The sequence below is a fragment of the Danio rerio genome, chromosome 3 (assembly GCF_052040795.2).
Source record: "Danio rerio strain M-AB ecotype USA chromosome 3, GRCz13ab, whole genome shotgun sequence".
NCBI lineage: Eukaryota > Metazoa > Chordata > Actinopteri > Cypriniformes > Danionidae > Danio > Danio rerio.
In genome coordinates, this window is record NC_141023.1 from 54,012,059 (window position 1) to 54,034,156 (window position 22,098).

Sequence of the window (22,098 nt, forward strand, 5' to 3'; positions counted from 1 at the left end):
AACAGATCCAGCCATAAAATGCATCATTCTTTTTTGTTTTAGACAACATTTCATGCACTGTTAAACATGTTAAAGCAAGTTGCAAGTGAAAATCTATGTTTCTGACTGTGTTTTCATTACTGTGATTTGACCTCTCTGCTGGCTGAGAAAAGCTCATTTTCAATGTCCAATTCAGAAAGTGATAAAAACAGATCCAGCCATAAAATGCATCATTCTTTTTTGTTTTAGACAACATTTCATGCACTGTTAAACATGTTAAAGCAAGTTGCAAGTGAAAATTCTTTGTCTCTGACTGAGGTTGCATTACTGCTTAGTTTGACCTCTCTGCTGGCTGAGAAAAGCTCATTTTCAACGTCCAATACAGAATGTGATTAAAAACAGATCCAGCCTCTAAAATGCATCATACTTTTTGTTTTAGACAACATTTCATGCACTGTTAAACATGTTAAAGCAAGTTGCAAGTGAAAATCTATGTCTCTGACTGAGTTTGCATTACTGCTTGTTTTGACCTCTGCTGGCTGAGTAAAGCTCATTTTCAACGTCCAATGCAGAAAGTGATAAAACCAGATCCAGCTACTAAAATGCATCATTCTTTTTGTTTTAGACAACATTTCATGCACTGTTAAACATGTTAAAGCAAGTTGCAAGTGAAAATCTATGTGTCTGACTGAGTTTGCATTACTGTGATTTGACCTCTCTGCTGGCTGAGAAAAGCTAATTTTCAACGTCCAATACAGAATGTGATAAAAAACAGATCCAGCCATGAAATGCATCATTCTTTTTGTTTTAGACAACATTTCATGCACTGTTAAACATGTTAAAGCAAGTTGCAAGTGAAAATCTATGTCTCTGACTGAGTTTGCATTACTGCTTAGTTTGACCTCTCTGCTGGCTGAGAAAAGCTCATTTTCAACGTCCAATGCAGAATGTGATAAAACCAGATCCAGCTACTAAAATGCATCATTCTTTTTGTTTTAGACAACATTTCATGCACTGTTAAACATGTTAAAGCAAGTTGCAAGTGAAAATCTATGTCTCTGACTGAGTTTGCATTACTGTGATTTGACCTCTCTGCTGGCTGAGAAAAGCTCATTTTCAACGTCCAATTCAGAAAGTGATAAAAACAGATCCAGCCATAAAATGCATCATTCTTTTTTGTTTTAGACAACATTTCATGCACTGTTAAACATGTTAAAGCAAGTTGCAAGTGAAAATTCTTTGTCTCTGACTGAGGTTGCATTACTGCTTAGTTTGACCTCTCTGCTGGCTGAGAAAAGCTCATTTTCAACGTCCAATACAGAAAGTGATAAAAACAGATCCAGCCATAAAATGCATCATTCTTTTTTGTTTTAGACAACATTTCATGCACTGTTAAACATGTTAAAGCAAGTTGCAAGTGAAAATCTATGTCTCTGACTGAGTTTGCATTACTGTGATTTGACCTCTCTGCTGGCTGAGAAAAGCTCATTTTCAATGTCCAATTCAGAAAGTGATAAAAACAGATCCAGCCATAAAATGCATCATTCTTTTTTGTTTTAGACAACATTTCATGCACTGTTAAACATGTTAAAGCAAGTTGCAAGTGAAAATTCTTTGTCTCTGACTGAGGTTGCATTACTGCTTAGTTTGACCTCTCTGCTGGCTGAGAAAAGCTCATTTTCAACGTCCAATACAGAATGTGATTAAAAACAGATCCAGCCATAAAATGCATCATTCTTTTTGTTTTAGACAACATTTCATGCACTGTTAAACATGTTAAAGCAAGTTGCAAGTGAAAATCTATGTCTTTGACTGAGTTTGCATTACTGCTTAGTTTGACCTCTCTGCTGGCTGAGAAAAGCTCATTTTCAACGTCCAATACAGAAAGTGATAAAAACAGATCCAGCCATAAAATGCATCATTCTTTTTTGTTTTAGACAACATTTCATGCACTGTTAAACATGTTAAAGCAAGTTGCAAGTGAAAATCTATGTCTCTGACTGAGTTTGCATTACTGTGATTTGACCTCTCTGCTGGCTGAGAAAAGCTCATTTTCAACGTCCAAATCAGAAAGTGATAAAAACAGATTCAGCCATAAAATGCATCATTCTTTTTTGTTTTAGACAACATTTCATGCACTGTTAAACATGTTAAAGCAAGTTGCAAGTGAAAATCTATGTGTCTGACTGAGTTTGGATTGCTGTGATTTGACCTCTCTGCTTTCTGAGAAAAGCTCATTTTCAACGTCCAATTCAGAAAGTGATAAAAACAGATCCAGCCATAAAATGCATCATTCTTTTTTTGTTTTAGACAACATTTCATGCACTGTTAAACATGTTAAAGCAAGTTGCAAGTGAAAATCTGTGTGTCTGACTGAGTTTGCATTACTGTGATTTGACCTCTCTGCTGGCTGAGAAAAGCTCATTTTCAACGTCCAATTCAGAAAGTGATAAAAACAGATCCAGCCATAAAATGCATCATTCTTTTTTGTTTTAGACAACATTTCATGCACTGTTAAACATGTTAAAGCAAGTTGCAAGTGAAAATCTGTGTGTCTGACTGAGTTTGCATTACTGTGATTTGACCTCTCTGCTGGGTAAGAAAAGCTCATTTTCAACGTCCAATACAGAATGTGATAAAAAAACAGATCCAGCCACTAAAATGCATCATTCATTTTGTTTTAGACAACATTTCATGCACTGTTAAACATGTTAAAGCAAGTTGCAAGTGAAAATCTATGTCTTTGACTGAGTTTGCATTACTGCTTAGTTTGACCTCTCTGCTGGCTGAGAAAAGCTCATTTTCAACGTCCAATACAGAAAGTGATAAAAACAGATCCAGCCATAAAATGCATCATTCTTTTTTGTTTTAGACAACATTTCATGCACTGTTAAACATATTAAAGCAAGTTGCAAGTGAAAATCTATGTCTTTGACTGAGTTTGCATTACTGCTTAGTTTGACCTCTCTGCTGGCTGAGAAAAGCTCATTTTCAACGTCCAATACAGAATGTGATAAAAACAGATCCAGCCACTAAAATGCATCATTCTTTTTGTTTTAGACAACATTTCATGCACTGTTAAACATGTTAAAGCAAGTTGCTAGTGAAAATCTATGTGTCTGACTGAGTTTGCATTACTGTGATTTGACCTCTCTGCTGGCTGAGAAAAGCTCATTTTCAACGTCCAATACAGAATGTGATAAAAAACAGATCCAGCCATAAAATACATCATTCTTTTTGTTTTAGACAACATTTCATGCACTGTTAAACATGTTAAAGCAAGTTGCAAGTGAAAATCTATGTCTCTGACTGAGTTTGCATTATGTGATTTGACATCTCTGCTTGCTGAGAAAAGCTCATTTTCAACGTCCAATACAGAAAGTGATAAAAACAGATCCAGCCACTAAAATGCATCATTCTTTTTGTTTCCGACAACATTTCATGCACTGTTAAACATGTTAAAGCAAGTTGCAAGTGAAAATCTATGTCTCTGACTGAGTTTGCATTACTGCTTAGTTTGACCTCTCTGCTGGCTGAGAAAAGCTCATTTTCAACGTCCAATACAGAATGTGATTAAAAACAAATCCAGCCATAAAATGCATCATTATTTTTGTTTTATACAACATTTCATGCACTGCCAAACATGTTAAAGCAAGTTGGAAGTGAAAATCTATGTCTCTGACTGAATTGCATTACTGTGATTTGACCTCTCTGCTGGCTGAGAAAAGCTCATTTTCAACGTCCAAATCAGAAAGTGATAAAAACAGATCCAGCCATAAAATGCATCATTCTTTTTTGTTTTAGACAACATTTCATGCACTGTTAAACATGTTAAAGCAAGTTGCAAGTGAAAATCTATAAGTCTGACTGAGTTTGGATTGCTGTGATTTGACCTCTCTGCTGGCTGAGAAAAGCTCATTTTCTACGTCCAATTCAGAAAGTGATAAAAACAGATCCAGCCATAAAATGCATCATTCTTTTTTGTTTTAGACAACATTTCATGCACTGTTAAACATGTTAAAGCAAGTTGCAAGGGAAAATCTATGTCTCTGACTGAGTTTGCATTACTGTGATTTGACCTCTCTGCTGGCTGAGAAAAGCTCATTTTCAACGTCCAATACAGAATGTGATAAAAACAGATCCAGCCATAAAATGCATCATTCTTTTTTGTTTTAGACAACATTTCATGCACTGTTAAACATGTTAAAGCAAGTTGCAAGTGAAAATCTATGTGTCTGACTGAGTTTGGATTGCTGTGATTTGACCTCTCTGCTGGCTGAGAAAAGCTAATTTTCAACGTCCAATTCAGAAAGTGATAAAAACAGATCCAGCCATAAAATGCATCATTCTTTTTTGTTTTAGACAACATTTCATGCACTGTTAAACATGTTAAAGCAAGTTGCAAGTGAAAATCTATGTCTCTGACTGAGTTTGCATTACTGCTTAGTTTGACCTCTCTGCTGGCTGAGAAAAGCTAATTTTCAACGTCCAATACAGAAAGTGATAAAAACAGATCCAGCCACTAAAATGCATCATTCTTTTTGTTTTAGACAACATTTCATGCACTGTTAAACATGTTAAAGCAAGTTGCAAGTGAAAATCTATGTCTCTGACTGAGTTTGCATTACTGTGATTTGACCTCTCTGCTGGCTGAGAAAAGCTCATTTTCAACGTCCAATTCAGAAAGTGATAAAAACAGATCCAGCCATAAAATGCATCATTCTTTTTTGTTTTAGACAACATTTCATGCACTGTTAAACATGTTAAAGCAAGTTGCAAGTTAAAATTCTTTGTCTCTGACTGAGGTTGCATTACTGCTTAGTTTGACCTCTCTGCTGGCTGAGAAAAGCTCATTTTCAACGTCCAATTCAGAAAGTGATAAAAACAGATCCAGCCATAAAATGCATCAATCTTTTTTGTTTTAGACAACATTTCATGCACTGTTAAACATGTTAAAGCAAGTTGCAAGTGAAAATCTGTGTGTCTGACTGAGTTTGCATTACTGTGATTTGACCTCTCTGATGGGTAAGAAAAGCTCATTTTCAACGTCCAATACAGAATGTGATAAAACCAGATCCAGCCACAAAAATGCATCATTCTTTTTGTTTTAGACAACATTTCATGCACTGTTAAACATGTTAAAGCAAGTTGCAAGTGAAAATCTATGTCTCTGACTGAGTTTGCATTACTGCTTATTTTGACCTCTTTGCTGGCTGAGAAAAGCTCAGTTTCAACGTCCAATACAGAATGTGATAAAAAACAGATCCAGCCATAAAATACATCATTCTTTTTGTTTTAGACAACATTTCATGCACTGTTAAACATGTTAAAGCAAGTTGCAAGTGAAAATCTATGTCTCTGACTGAGTTTGCATTACTGCTTAGTTTGACCTCTCTGCTGGCTGAGAAAAGCTCATTTTCAACGTCCAATACAGAAAGTGATAAAAACAGATCTAGCCACTAAAATGCATCATTCTTTTTGTTTTAGACAACATTTCATGCACTGTTAAACATGTTAAAGAAAGTTGCAAGTGAAAATCTATGTCTCTGACTGAGTTTGCATTACTGTGATTTGACCTCTCTGCTGGCTGAGAAAAGCTCATTTTCAACGTCCAATTCAGAAAGTGATAAAAACAGATCCAGCCATAAAATGCATCATTCTTTTTTGTTTTAGACAACATTTCATGCACTGTTAAACATGTTAAAGCAAGTTGCAAGTGAAAATCTATGTCTCTGACTGAGTTTGCATTACTGCTTAGTTTGACCTCTCTGCTGGCTGAGAAAAGCTCATTTTCAACGTCCAATACAGAATGTGATAAAAAACAGATCCAGCCACTAAAATGCATCATTCATTTTGTTTTAGACAACATTTCATGCACTGTTAAACATGTTAAAGCAAGTTGCAAGTGAAAATCTATGTCTCTGACTGAGTTTGCATTACTGCTTAGTTTGACCTCTCTGCTGGCTGAGAAAAGCTCATTTTCAACGTCCAATACAGAATGTGATAAAAAACAGATCCAGCCACTAAAATGCATAATTCATTTTGTTTTAGACAACATTTCATGCACTGTTAAACATGTTAAAGCAAGTTGCAAGTGAAAATCTATGTCTCTGACTGAGTTTGCATTACTGTGATTACTTTTTTTACTTTTTAAGGTCTCTTTATTACAAAAAAAACGTTTTAGCTAAAAACAATTTAGCTAATTAAAAAAGTACATGACATCTTAAAAAAACAAAAACATTTTTTTTTTTTTGCTGATACTTACAAATAAATATTTAGAACATTTTCAGAGTCAGCATGACAGATACACTGATTTACACCCCATTTGTAATTAAACATTGCCAGATTATTTACCATCTTGTAAAACCCATACTCTACATTAATGCGAGATTTTATTAGTCCTTTTACAATTAAAAAAGCATCAGTTGAACCTTTGTCATTTAATTTACTTTTTCTTGACAGCCAAATTGCCATCTTTGCTTGCCCGAATAAAAAGTTTAATAGAACATGATGCTCTCTTCGATTTTTATTGTATTTAGGTCCATAAATAAACATTGCAGGTGTAAAGGCCTTTCCAAGTTTTTGGCACCATTCTTCTAGTTGATAAAATATTGGTTGTAGTCTTTTACAATTAAGGAATAAATGGAAAACAGTTTCTGGTTCTCCACAAAAAGGACAGCCCTCCCCTATTTGAGGATCAAGGCGCGCTCTATAACAGTTTGTAGCAACAATACAGTGTACAATCCTCCACTGCAAGTCTCCAGTTCTTTTTTCAATTGGAGGCTTATATAGAGATCTCCAACAGCCTTTTGGGGAGGCATTTGGTCCAATTGTCTCTTTCCATTTGGTCTCTCTCACACTCTGTAGTTGAAACAAGTTTGAGGTTTTCACACACATCACATAGATTGATTTCTTTCCAGCAATGCTAAAAAGTCTTGGTTCTGGTGTTTTAAACGATAATAAACTGTTTTCTGTTTCTGACCAAGTTCTTGTGTTGGCTGATATAACCAGCTCTGGGAATGCAGGAATTGTATTCTCTCCATTGTTGGTTACTAATGAAAAAATGTAATCCGATGGTAATGACTCGACTATCTGAGTCAACAATTTTCCTGTTGCCCGAACAGATCTCATTCCCAGTTTGGATGCTAGATCCTCGGCAGTAATCCAGCCATTCTCAGAAACAAAGTGTCCAATTTTAAATATATTTGCAGTCTTCAAAGCTTTTCTTAGAGCAAGTGAATTGAGAATGTCCAGATCAAGAGCAGGATTATAAAGTAGGGGTTCTTCTCTTGACCACAGCCTTTTTACACCATTGTGCTCTCTAGAGAACCTAAAAGAGTCCATGACCTCAACATTGACCTGTAAAAAGGTGTCAGTCCAGACAGGTCTAATTTATTAGTATCCATTAAAAACAAGTGGCGGTCTAGACCCATTTGTCCCGCTCTTCTCAGGATAGCACAGGCTACTCCGGCCCAGCTTACATTTTCTCCATACAAAAGTCTTTGGGTTGTTTGTAGTCGAAAAGCTTTTACTCTAGACATTATATCCACCAAACCTTGTCCTCCTTCCTGTAGGGGTAAATACAGGGTAGCTGCCTTCAACCAGTGTTGTCCCGTCCAAAAGAAATCCACCAGACGCTGTTGAATTATCTTCACCATGTCCTCTGGGGGGTCCAATATCATCATTTTGTGCCACAATGAAGATGTGACTAAGTTATTGCAGACCAACACTCTCCCTCTGTAGGACAACTGGGGTATTAGCCATTTCCAGTGACCTAAACGAGCACACACTTTTTCTTTTAAGCCCTCCTAATTCTTTTTCTTATATTCATCAGTTCCTAAAAATACTCCTAAATATTTAAAACCTTCTTTTCCCCACTTTAAACCACAAGGTAGCATAGAACTATTAAAATCTCGCCCACACCATAAGGCATCACTTTTTTCCCAATTAACATTGGCTGACGATGCTTTACTATAGCACTCCAAAACTTCCTTTAAAACCCGAACATCCTCATTATTTCTGATTAAAACTGTGACATCATCTGCATATGCAGAAAGTTTAACAGTAGATTTAAAATTTAACGTTTTAATCTCCAGTCCTGTCAAATTTTCTCTTAGTTTGCAGAGCAATGCCTCAATGACCAGGCTGTAGAGCTGGCCAGAGAGAGGACACCCCTGTCTTATTCCTCTTTGCACCTTTACAGGAACACTTAAACCTCCAGCAACTTTAATCATGCATGTTGCTCCTTTATACAACAGTTGTATTTTTGAAATAAAACCATCACCAAATCCAAAAGCTCTTAAGGTGTCAAAAAGGAAAGTGTGGTCAACTCTGTCAAAGGCCTTTTCTTGATCTATTGACAAAAAACCCAGATCTAACTCATTGTATGAAACAACATCATAAGCATCCCGAATCTAATGCAGATTATCTGTAATAGATCTTTTTATAATACAATATGACTGATCTTTATGTATAATTGTATTTAGTGCCAGATTTAATCTATTTGACAAACATTTTGAAAAGATTTTGTAATCCGAACTTAAGATTGCAACAGGTCTCCAATTTTTTAAAAGAGTTAAGTCACATTTTTTTGGGAGCAATGTTAAAACAGCTCTCTGACAACTCAAAGGGAGAACACCTTTGCAAACACATTCTTGTAGTACTTCAAATACATCTTTTCCTAATTCAGCCCAGAATGCCTTATAAAATTCAGCAGGCAGACCATCCAACCCTGGTGTTCGTCCTGTGGAAAGCCCCTTAACTGCAGCAGTGACTTCCTCAAAAGTAATATCAGCCTCAAGCAAAAGTTTAAGTTCTGGAGTTAAAACTGGGAGATCCTCCAAAAGAAGTCTCCTACATTCCTCATTAGAAGGTTCAGAGGCATATAAATCAGAATAAAAATTTACAGCAAGTCTGCGCATTGTTATTGGGTCTGAAGTGTTGTGTCCATTATTATCTTTTAAAAAATGCATTAGTTTTTCTTGTCCCGTTTTTCGTTCTAGACTAAAAAAAAAAGAAGAAGGTCCATCCATATCTCTTATTTTTAAAAAACGACTCCTTGTCAGGGCTCCTTTAACCTTTTCATTTAAAAATGAACTCAACTTCTTCTTTTTCTCAGTCCATCTATCTTGAAGAGTCAGGGTATCATTTTCATTCATGCTCTTTTCAATGTCAATGATTTCATTTTCTAACCACTCCAAAGTTTTCTTTAAAATCAATGAGGAATGAGATGTATATTGCTGACAAAAACTACGGATATGAGCTTTCCCCACTTCCCACCAATCAATAATGTTTTCAAAACAAGATTTTTCCATTTTCCAGGTCTCCCAAAAAACTTTAAAATTCTGGCAAAAATTTTTATCTTCAAGAAGTTTGACATTAAAATGCCAGTAATAACTCTTATGTTTTCTTTCTACCAGCATACAGTCAATTGTTATTAATTTATGATCTGAAAAACATATAGGGATAATTGATGCATTAGCAACCTTGTTTCTTCCAGTATGTGAAATATAAAATCTATCTAATCGAGCTCCAGACACTTTTCTATTACTAATTTTTATCCAAGTATATTGTTTCTCTAATGTTCTCTCCAAACATCAGAAAAGCAAAAATATTTTATTATATTTTCTAAAAACGCAGCTGATTGTAAATGAGGTTCTTCTCCATTTCTGTCTTGAATAAAATTTAATGTGCAATTCCAATCTCCCCCTAATATAGCAATGTCACCCTCGTGTTGTTGTTTAAATATGTGCTCTAATTTAGTGAAGAACTGTATCCTGTCTGCTCCTCCATTAGGGGCATAAGCATTTACAAAAAAGAAGAAGAAACCCATTATTTCAGCTCTTATAACCAATAACCTGCCAGGAATTTCTTCCTTTTTTGACAGGACTTTTACTTTTAACATGGGGGAAAAAAGTACAGCCACTCCAGCACTTAGATTAGTTCCATGACTAAGGATTTTCTCCCCTTTCCACCATAATCCCCAATCAACCTCATTATCCATACAACTATGAGTTTCTTGTAGCATCACCACACTCAACTCTTTCAACTTAATTATTTCTGCAAGGTGACTCCTTTTTTCCCCATCTCTCATTCCATTTACATTAACTGATCCCACTCTCAAGACTTCCATGCATAAGGGAAAAAAGAGAGGAAAGAACAGATAGCAAAGAGAAAGAAACACCTTCATTTAGTATTTAGTTTTCCCCCTCACTTTCCCTGGCTTTTTTCCACTTCTTATATTAGTGATATGTTTTCTTAATCGAAACCGTTTCTGTTGTGACAGCACTTCCAGGCTGCTCACTTTTCTGGCCCGCATAACAGAAGAAATAAATTTTTCTGTATCAGGGAAATAATCACTAACTTCAACACCCACTTTTCCTTTAGTTTTGTCTAAGAAGGAATTAATTTGTTCAACAGTATACAAGCCATTATCATTTTCTGCTGCAGCATCTGACCACTGTTCCTCATCTCTTATACTATCATCCATACACTGTGACAAACCATCCAACTCATCAATCATACTGTCCCCTACACTTTCAGCTTGTGAGATTTCACATTCTTCTGCCATGCAATCAGTTGTATCATTATTCTCAGCAGCCTAACTAACATCAACAGACTCTGCAGGGTTGCTACAACCAGGTTGTTCTACGCTGGAAACTATAACTGAAGTTTCACTCACCTCTTGCTGTTCTTCTTCCCTTTGCTCGCCACCTCCCTGTGTCTGTTTATCTCCTGTTTGTATTTCCGTGTCATTTGTCTCGGTATTTGTATCAGTTGTTTGTTTTCCATCCTTATTTGGACAAAAAAAAACGTTTGTGCCCAAAAATTCCGCACTGAAAGCACTTCATGCTTTCAGTACTAGCGAAAACCATGTAGGAATTTTCCCCATGATTTACGCGAAAAGACGCGTCTAATGTACGGTCCGGTGAATTCAAAAACATGTAAACTTGACGTCTAAACGAGAGAACATGTTTTAAAGCGACATTCTTACACCCAAGGGGGATCGTTCTAACGGGGCCTGCAATTTTCCCAAACCTTTGCAACTCTTTCGTAATCATTTCATCTGAAATAAAAGGCGGAACATTCGAGATCGTGATTTTTGTTGCAGGAGTGGACAGCGGGTTTACCCTTACAAACGTTTCTTTCACCCATATTCCACTCACAATCAGCTGATTAACTAAAGATTCCGATTTAGGGAATACAACAACAGCTTTGTTCATGCGGGAGGCCGAGAGAATATTCTCAAAGCCTACCTGTTCTCCAAAGATCAAAAGCAGCTCCTCCACTGTCACCCCCGGCTCTGGTACACACCTGCAACCGTTTCTGAGTGACAGTGAGGGCGTCCCTTGCTCGGGATCAGCCGCCATTGCGGCGTTTAATGTTGTTTAAACGTTATTTAGGTACAAAAATAACAAACATAAACTACAAAGAAAATGGGGGGGGAAAATAAATTAATTTAAGGGAAAAAAAAAAAAAAGGTAAGAAAAGTCACGCTCTCCAAAAGACGCTCAGCTCCCGTTCACCCAAACGCACACCACGTGAGAGAGAGAGAGAAAAAACCTTGAGAGAACCAGACTCAGTTGGGCACGACCATTTTAATTTCTCCGCTGGCCAAAAGTCTTGTGCAGAACTTCATTCGTCGTGGTTTAGGCTGGAAGATGGCCTCAGCGAAGACTCGTCTGTCCCTGGAGCGTCGCTGGAATCAGACTCATGTTCTCCACTCCCCACGACCATCAGCACCCCCCCTGCACTACCAACATTACACAGGAAGTGCAAAGACTCCTGGTTGTATATGCTCAGCTGCATAGCAACCAACCCTCAAACCTACGTATCACAACCAGAGTAACAAACATTGGGCCACAAGCCAGGAAAGGGGGTAGAGACCCTGCAACCGGTGTCACATTGTAATGCCCAGCAGAGCACAGTCATCACAGACACCACCTACTCTCTCCCCTGTTCCCTTTCTCTCTCTTCCTTCTCTACACAGGATACAGCCACGATCCTGTTTCTCAGTCTCACCAGAGGACCACTGCAACCTCACAACTATACTCATCACTCATCTCTGGTAAACTGCAGGATAACTACCACTCCGTGCCTCTCGACAGCAGGGAAGCACACATGAACAAGGGCTTTGCCATTCAATAAGATACAGGAATCAGTGAACAAGTGCACCGCCGCACTTCCACAAGCCTTTCGGCGGAAAGCTGGAAAAGGAAAGGAACGCCAAGGAGTTGCACCCACGCTGTTTAAAAAAAAACTCCGTCCAGCTGACTCAGGAAAGGACATTGAGGGACCCTCACCTCCAACCCAACCAATACGTTAAGTTAGATCCCAACCAACCAGGTTTTCTCCGAACCACGTTGTCTGGGAAGAGAGGGACTGTAACATAACTGATGACATATATATTGTAACATATATGCTGGAGGTAAATATTCCGTGCAACATTCCATGAAAACGGTCTGGGCTCAGTCGACAGGACGGTTTACGACTCCTGGCTCCACAAAGTCTGGGTAACTGGAGAGATAAGCCTATATCTTCAAAGACATTCCTGCCCAAATACACACACACACTCAACTCCCCACACCCAAAGGACACTAGTCTAAAGAAAAATCGACTGAGAAACCAGGGACCAGCACAGAACTAAAATGTTATGTTTGCAAACTTTGTATCTCATTTCTGACTTTTCTTACCTGTATAACCCCTCATATAACCTGTATGTGTGGTCCCTTCAGACCTTTTTAAAGCATAAACAATGTGAGCATGTGAAAAATCATGTTGATGTACTTTTAAACCCCCCCATGTATGGTACCGATGGGTTTCTGCTGACATTTTACAACACATAATGCATAGAGCAAGATCATAACTCGCATTGCTTTATTCTTTAATTCTCTGTATTAAATGCCTTTCCGCATGCTTTGGGCGGACACTCAAATTTGCATACGAGCAGCCTCGAGACAAAGGAAGGTTTCGCGCTCAAACTTCCCCTGAAATCATTGGTCAGAATGCTGAACGTGTTGTCACGTGACCCACAGGTATAACCAGACTTTTCCCTAAACATCTGAGCAGAGTAGTCCGAACAAAGAATCCATCAAAGGTGGCCCCTTGGGCCACGCGGCTCTTCTAAGTTTACCTTTGTTCTATGTTTAATGTTATGTTTGTGCATTTGTTCGTTATACTAGTCAATAAATCCTATTATAATCAAATGAATTGTATTGTTTGTCTCATGAGAAAATGTCACTGAAATACAGATTCCCCTGCCTAGCTATTATAAGTTGATTAAAACTTATGAATGATTAATCTACTTCACAAGAAGTGGCAATTAAATTCCCTTTTTCTAAATGAATAGATCATTGTCGTGGCTCTGCTTGTGTTTGTTTGGTCAAATTAACAATAAATTGATCCAGAATATTAATGATTAATAATAATTTGTTATTGTTGATAATTAATATTCATAATCTGAGAGTCCGCTCGGTCGAGCAGGCAGGATTATATACAATGATAAGTTTGTTTGACTGAATTGACTGAAGCTTAAGCCGGAATATTAATAATTAAGAATAAACCATTATTGTTGATTATTAATATCCATAAAATGAGCTAATTTCTGTTACATTTGAATAATTTAGTTTTAGTTCTGTTTTTTTTTTCTCAAAATGTCAATGTTCTTCTTTTACGGAAGCGTAGAGCTGCCACCTAGGTAAAAAAAATCTGAGCTTTATCACGTTTGTACAATATACTTTTCACGTTCTTACAATATAATATCACGTTTGTACAATATAATATCACGTTTGTACAATATACTTTTCACGTTTATACAATATAATATCACGTTTGTACAATATAATTATCACGTTCTTACATACTCCATCGCAAGAATCTTTGCATGTTTGCCATTGTGACATTTTCTGTTCCCAGATCGGAGCGAATCCAGGAAGGTGTCCCAAGTCTCTTTTCAACTTGAAATGAAATAACCAGCAATAATTTTGGGATCACTGTTTGTTAAAAAGGCATGAAGCCAAATCATAGCTCTCGAAAACCCACCAATGGCTCCATTTATACAGATTCCAAAGGGCTTCAGTTTGTCTTAGGAGTCGACGTGGTATGTCGGCAAATCAATGCCAGTATTAATCGAGCGCAGCAGTGATGTTTGCGCGCGTTTAGAAGTGAACCGTGAGCAGATTACATACGCGAGCGCACAGGGGATCCACTCGCCATACGCGCTCAACTGATCCAGCGCGAGAAAAAAAGTCCTGCGCGCGCACATCATCATCTGTGCGCACGTATGGCGGCAAATAACGTGATAATTATATTGTACAAACATGATATTATATTGTAAGAACGTGAAAAGTATATTGTACAAACGTGATATTATATTGTAAGAACGTGAAAAGTATATTGTACAAACGTGATATTATATTGTACAAACGTGATATTATATTGTAAGAACGTGAAAAGTATATTGTACAAACGTGATATTATATTGTACAAACATGATATTATATTGTAAGAACGTGAAAAGTATATTGTACAAACGTGATATTATATTGAAAGAACGTGAAAAGTATATTGTACAAACGTGATATTATATTGTACAAACGTGATATTATATTGTAAGAACGTGAAAAGTATATTGTACAAACGTGATATTATATTGTACAAACGTGATATTATATTGTAAGAACGTGAAAAGTATATTGTACAAACGTGATATTATATTGTAAGAACGTGAAAAGTATATTGTACAAACGTGATAAAGCTCAGATTTTTTTTTTACCTAGGTGGCAGCTCTACACTTCCATCTTTAAAATACTTTTTTATTTATTTTTTATTTTTTTAACTTGTAATGGCTCAGTATCTCAATATATATATTCTTAATAAACTTCACAGCCACAAATATAAAAAACACAACTTGTATTAAAATACAGCATTTATGTTAATACAGGCAGAGTGTGAACAAGCTCAAGGCTAAGTTATGTGAGTGGTTTGGTTGGCTTCACTCATGAGCTTAAAAATTATAAAAATTATATAGCTTTTATCATTTTTTTATGTTTATTTTAAGCTCTCTTAAGCTTATTTATTGTCTTTTATCGAACACTTTGTGTGATAATTTGAAACGAAGCGGCAAAAGCAAAGGCAAACAAAGCAAAATCGGCTTGTACCTCGCCCTCTGTGGCGTCTTAATAGGAACGCCTGTTTCACTCGCGTGCAGTTCACCGCCAAGTACAAAGACTCTTAAAACCCAGTGCATTATTGATCCACTGGGTATTCTATCAGAAAACCCACATTTGTACTTTTTTGGATATGAATAAGCTACAGTCTTCATGCGGATTTTTAACAAAGACCGCGCTGTGGTATTTAAACCAGCTTTTAAATATGCAGTTGGGAAGCGGACAAAAAACTTTCCTTCAGCCAAATTATTATTATTACTGCTGCTATTATCGGGGGATGTACACTTAAACCCTGGGCCAGTTTTTCAGTCAGACTCGGAGCCTATTTCGGTGGGAGATGCTGTGACTATAGAATTCCAGCCGCCTGTAACCTCAACATCCCCGCAAGTTGCCCTGACTTTAGATGGCGTTTGTCTCGGTGGACACGGAGTGCGCTCTGCCTCTGAGTGCTGGACGGCGGGGGGGAGTTCCTGTCAGCTGGGATCACCGTAGGAGATGCGGCAGAGTGAGCGGTCTGGTCTGGTCGCTGGAGACATATCTGTGAGTGAACGATGTCGTCTGCAGGCTTTGGGCGTGAAACTGACTGCTGGATCGATGGTAAGAGTGTCTGATCAGTTTAAGATCACAGACATGGCCAGTGAGATGAGCTCTGCTGGCTCAAATAGTACACCTGTTAAAAGCTGTGATGCACGGGAAGGCCCATCTGCGACAGCGGACGTGAGTCAACAAAGTTTGGTGAGAACAAAAAGGAAAGTGGGCTTGGTAAATTATGCGGTGTTGAAACAAAGTAAGTTAAGACTTTTTCAAACTGTGAATCATGCTAAAGTTATTTGGAAGTCTCAAGATAAACCAAAAGGAATACTGGGAGGACATATAAATGTAAGAAGTGATCTACCAAAAATTGATCAGATACAGAATTTACTTTTTGAATCAAATCTGGATTTCTTGTGTATTTCTGAGACTTGGCTAAATCATAATGTTCTTACTGATCTAATCAACATATCAGGGTATACTTGTTACAGAAGGGACCGGGTGAATAGAAGGGGTGGTGGTGTTTTAGTTTATATAAGGGAAAATTTGAAATGTTTGCAGATTGAAACTCATGTGAATATGGAGTGTTTAGCACTAAATGTAATTCTCTCTCCAAATATGAAATATTACATAATTTTCCTTTATAATCCTCCGGGTTATGATGCAAGTTTTTTAATAGAATTGAAGAGTCTTTTGTCCCTTGTTGATGATTGTTGTGAATGTATGATGTTCAGTGAATTAAATATTAATTGGATGGATAAATAACAATAAATCACAGTTGAAATCAAATATGGAAAAATTTAATTTTACACAATTAATTGATAGACCTACCCGAATCACTAGAAAGAGCGAAACTCTTATAGATATGATTTTCACTAATAGACCGGAGAGAGTAACAAAAACACATAATTTAATCACTGGTCTCCCAGATCATAAGTTAACATTAATTGAAAGAAAGTTCACTCGAAAGCAGTTACTGCATCATAATAAGATGGAAAACCAAATGCTGATTACAGGAATTCCTGGCCTCCTGCCGCCTCTCCAGCACGGCCCTGGTACTGATTTGAAGGGAGGTTAGAGCTCTCATTCGCGGCATACGCCGGCATGTCATCATGCACGAGGTCTAAACCAAGCAGGCGAAGGAAAGCAGACTGATTGCCAAGACCAGCCTGCTGCGCTGTCACCAGACCGCTGGAAGGAAGATCCCTGCTCTCCTTGGTAAGCCAGCTGTCCGCCGGTCAACGTTTCCCCCTGTTCGTTCCTCCGGGACACCAGCAGCTTTTAGTTCAGCCAGCCACGTCTGTCTGCCCCCCTTCCCCCCAAATGAATCCCAGTCGTGGGGGAGAGGGGCAGACAGACGTGGCTGGCTGAACCAAGAACTGCTGGTAGCCCGGAGAATGGGTCACCAGCAGCCAAGAGCTGTTGGTGACCCAAAGAGGAAATTAAACCGTTGGTGGTCTAATTTGTCTAACCTCACTGCCTTCATCAGATAGCCTGGAGTCCAACCCAAACACTAGGCAACAGTGGCGCTTTTATGGCTTTCTGACTGGTTACCTAACCTCCATCTCTGGGCACCGCTGTGGAGTCTTCCAGAATTTGACCATCCAGGAGGTTGAAGAGGCCTCCAGAAGCCCGGACGAGTCTGCTTATGTCATTAACTTGAGTATGGCGCAAGTAAGGTGAGGGTCACCAGTAGCATGCTCTCACTCACTTCTTCTCTCTGCTTGTTTTCTGACGCCAGATCACCACGCATAAGACAAACAGAGCCTTTGGGGCGGCGCAGTTGTCTCTAAACAGGGAGGAATACAGCTGGTTCCGCAGGTTCTTGGCGCTGCGGGCTGGTCTCCCCGGAGGGAGCCAGGCTACCTATTTCTTTTTCACTTCCAGAGCTAGTCCTTGTCGGACCCTAAACAAATACTTTCAGTCTGCGTGGATCAGTATGGGCCTTCCAGGCAAACCGACCTTTACTGACGTACGGACTGCCATTTCGACCCATGTGAGTATGCATGTGACGTCCCTGTGACTACCACTGGCGGCTTTGATCCTAAACAAGGTTCTGCCTGTCTGTCTCTCTCCGACGCAGGCAAAGAATGCACACTCTTCAGAGGATCGCCGGAAGGTGGCGCAATTCATGTGCCATGGCACTTCAACCTCAGATAAGTTCTACGCACTTCACCTTGGACCTCTCCAAGCACGTGAGCACTGCAGACTATTTGAAAGGGCCCTGGTGGAGGAGGAGGATGGGGAGGCAGCGGGCACAGAAAGCCCCCTGCGGAAGGGGCGCAAGAGGACAGAGACTCCTGTGTCTCCCCTGGTAAATCAGTTCCTCTTTGGCGTGGATGGTAACAGCAGAACGTGTGGCATTGGCTAACTGGCCTTTATGTGTCTCTTTTCCAGTAGGGAACCAGCAGGAGGACGCTGCCATGGCAGCCTGCCAAGGGGAAAAGCCAGGGGGCTCGCCCACTCAAACCAACAGAAGACTTTGGATCGTCCTGAATAGATATTGTACTACTTAACGGTCAAATGGTGTTCAGTGTCTTTATTATTCCTCTATCTGTGTGGTAAAAGTAGCTTCAGTAGGGACAAATGAGCCCTGTCTCCTTAGTTCAAAGCTGGACGCCTGCTGCGTTCAGGTTCCGCCTTGGATACATTCCAATTGGGACAAATTATCCCTGTCTTGTGTGTTAAAATTGTCACGCGGGATGCCCGCGTCCAGGTTCAGCCTTGGCTACGGGCCAGTTGGGACAAATTATTCCTGTTTTGTGTGTTTAAAGTGTCTCGCGGGACACCCGCGTCCAGGTTCAGCCTTGATTGATAGCTCATAGGGAGAAATCCTCCCTTTTGCAGCATAAGGAGGTGCTGGGGTGGATGACTCTGTACAGGTCTGCAACTGCTTTGAATGGCCAGATGGCCTATGGTCCAACTCTGGGTATTAGCAAGCTTCTCCCGGGACAGCTCGGTCCTTTGAGCTGCATGAAGAGGTCAGGACAGGGCTGCTGGGGAGTGGAGGTTAACTTTATTGAGGAACCAGATTATGTTTATCCAGACTCCTTTTATATTAAGGAAGTATCTTGTGAAAAAGTCCGAAAAGTAATAGAAATTATGAGTAATTCTACGGCTAAGGATATTTTTAATTTTCACTCTGAATTAATTAGGAGATATAAACATTTTCTGTTGGAGCCAATTACATATTTATTAAACTTATCGATTCAAACAAAAACTTTCCCAGATAGTTGGAAGACAGCAATAGTTATATTGATTTATAAATCTGGCCATAAGGATGTTGCTTGAGAGAGAAATAATCCACAGAAACAGCAAATTGTTATCTGCTTAAAAAAATAAAAGGGTCACTGGTAAAAGTTAGAGTGGTTGGGGCAGTGTTCCTGGACATAAAGAAAGCCTTTGACACAGTTAATCACAGTATTTTACTAAATAAATTAAGAGAGTTCAAAATGTCATCAGAAGCCTTACAGTGGTTTGGGTCTTATTTGGGTGGGAGACAGCAATGTGTGAGGGTCAATGGGGTAAAGTCATCTGTGCGTTTTAACAATATTGGAGTACCTCAAGGGTCTGTCCTTGACCCATTGTTGTTCACAATGTACATAAACGATCCTCCAGAATGCTGCCCAGATGTTAACTGCTAGTTATATGCAGATGACACTGTCATCTATGTCTCAGCTAAAACACCTTGTGAGCAACTGACCCAGGCTTTACAACACATTTAAAGATGGCTTGAACTGTCTCATTTAACGGTAAATGTCAAGAAAACAGTTTCTATGGATTTTTCTATACGAAATAGACCTGTACGGGATACATTTGAGGTGCTGATAAAAAATAAAGTAATTAAAGAAGTGAATGAGTTTAAGTATCTTGGCATAACACTAGACATTAATTTAAAATTTGATAGTCATGTTAAAAATTTAAGTAAGAAAGTTAAGCCATGTCTAAACTGTTTTTGTTTTATTAGAAGGTTTTTAACATATCACACTGCAAAATTATACATGCACACAATGATATTCTCTCACTTGATGTATTGCATTACATCTTGGTCACAAGCCTCTTTAACTACATTGAAGCCTATTGACACAATCTATAAACAAGCAGTTAAAATTATGGACTTAAAGCCTATGCGATGGCATCATTGTGATGTTTTATGTAAACATAACCTGTTTAATTTTGATAGTTTTATTAAATTTTGTTATCTTAAATTGGTTTTTAAATGTTTAAATAATCATGTTCCAATCCTGTTGTCTAAGCTAATCAATCAGGATTATACCTTAACACTTAAACAAATGCATTTGGTTGTTCAGTGTAATTGCGATGTCTATGTCAAATAAATAAATTAATTAATTAATTAAATAAATTAAATAAAACTGGGCGAGGATTAGAAAGAATATGATGCTTGTTATAAAATTTAAATTTTGATTCCAATTTCTGCATGCACATTTTTTCACTCGCTACTCTGCCAGAAACTTTGCCGCCGGAAAGCACCTTCAATAATCTAAACATTTGTTTAAAGATGGACCGCAAGATGTGCTGAGTGGCTACATGTGGTGAAGAACGATGGCAAAGCTAAGTGTGATTATTGTAATAAACTAATAAGTTATAAAGCAGAGTGTCCCGACCTACAGGACTAAGCATATGCGGTTGGCTCATTCTTCACGAATTTAAAATTAAAATAATGGTGCGTTAGGTTCATTGTGCATGTGGGTGCAACCAACCAGAGTTGTGCATTTTAGTTTAACTTTTTGAGCGTTATAAGCAGTTAGGTGTTAGTTTTTATTTAAATATATCGAGCCGAATCTAAGCAGCGCAATCTCTTTGCCTCATCGTTTATAACCATCGGGACACGCTGCTGAATCAGGAGAGACACTCCGTCATTCATAATCTTAGCTGATGTATCGGAGTCGAAAGAATATATCAGAGGAATGTTCTTTTAACAATCCCGATATGTTTAATCTTTTTTTTTCTGTAATTTCTCTGCAGCAAATTATATTTTTTTAAAGCTGCTTGATTCTTTTAAAACCGAAAGCAGAGCCCGTCAAATGGTGTTTTTCCATAAGATACTCCTTTATGAATGTTTTATTTGATGATTAAAGTCTTAAATGTGCTTTTTAAGTTTTATTTTATTCAAAGCAGCACCTAAATGCGAATTTATCCTCAAAACGTGGCATGAGAGCGATGCATGTCATGTGTCGCATAATTGCCTTTTTTTCCTACGCGTGCGCGATCAATTTCTAATCTTTTTGCTTAAAGGTTTTAATCGAAATACAGGCAATTTAATTACTTTCGATGTGCTAAAATATTTGTTAAACAAATGTTATTTTAAAAAAAGCATATGCACATATTAAAACTGTAAAACAGATAAAAATACATGATCTTATCAGAAATAATGTAAATTAGTTATATATTTCATTACTTAATGCATAAAATAGGCTAGTCTTTTTATGAATTGAGTTTAATTGATTTGAAACTTTTAATTGCATTTTTATGTCCTGTAAGTAATAAAAGTTGCATCAGATTGATAAAAACGAAACTGAATACCTGTGTGAACAGGGCCACAGTTACTTTTTTTTCACTGACTGGCATGACTGGCAAACGCGTCAGAAAAAAAACTGCTGAATCTCTGCGAATATTTGGTTATTTTATAAAACAAATGTCTGGTTTAATGATGTTAGTATTGCATAAAAAATGCAAAAGCTCATTAATCCACTGATGACAGCCAGGGAATCACTGACCCACCACATTCTTACAAACATATTTTATTTATTAAAGTTATTATTTCATTAACCTGAACATAACCATTTATAATAAAATTACTAACCTGTCGTCTAAAATATTAAAATAATAAAATAGCCTATTATTTTATTTGTGGAGCTTGATTAAATTGATTAACATCCTGAGCGATGTGCTTTTGTTTGTTTGCTCTCGGTGATCTTTAATATGTACTGGGTTGTGCAAAATATTTTCGAAAATGTGAAACAGTATTTGTATAGTTTTACTTAATTTAAAATATTAAAAAAACAAAAATAAATTGATAAAAATACAAAGATAAAAAGAGCAGCATTTTGCTAATTATAATAGTCTTTATATGTATATCCATGTGTTGTTTTATATTCATTTTATTTCACTTGATGCATTCTTTATTTAATGTTTGAACACTGAAATAAATAGCAGCCATCGTTTAAAAGGTTATTTCACCATCAAAATGTAGCCTGTTATATGTATCATTAACCTTTTCATATAAAACTGCTGTGCAGAGTAAATGGGACCTTATTACAGTTTAAAGGGTTAGTTGTCTGAAAGGATGATGGCATGTCTATTGTTTTGGCTAACGTTGTGCATATTTGAAAATAACTGTCGGGTGAAGGCTTTATGGCCGTGCAGATATGTCTGCTGCTGATGCTCTAATATATTTGTA

The 22,098-nt window shown here is 37.8% G+C and overlaps 2 long non-coding RNA genes across 3 annotated transcripts; both read left to right on the plus strand.

The window, feature by feature from the left end:
* Positions 1-1,351: 1,351 nt before the first annotated feature.
* Positions 1,352-6,110, plus strand: LOC147846056 (uncharacterized). The gene is made up of 3 exons (XR_015481288.1): positions 1,352-1,678; positions 1,864-2,238; positions 2,423-6,110. It is a non-coding gene; the product is annotated as an uncharacterized LOC147846056 (long non-coding RNA).
* An 8,714-nt stretch (positions 6,111-14,824) lies between these two features.
* Positions 14,825-19,531, plus strand: LOC147836932 (uncharacterized). 2 transcript variants are annotated; one of them, XR_015481545.1, is made up of 4 exons: positions 15,079-16,895; positions 17,167-17,673; positions 17,761-17,991; positions 18,075-19,531. It is a non-coding gene; the product is annotated as an uncharacterized LOC147836932 (long non-coding RNA). The 2 variants fall into 2 exon arrangements; XR_015481546.1 differs by having other exon boundaries at positions 14,825-17,673; positions 18,075-19,031.
* Positions 19,532-22,098: the final 2,567 nt, after the last annotated feature.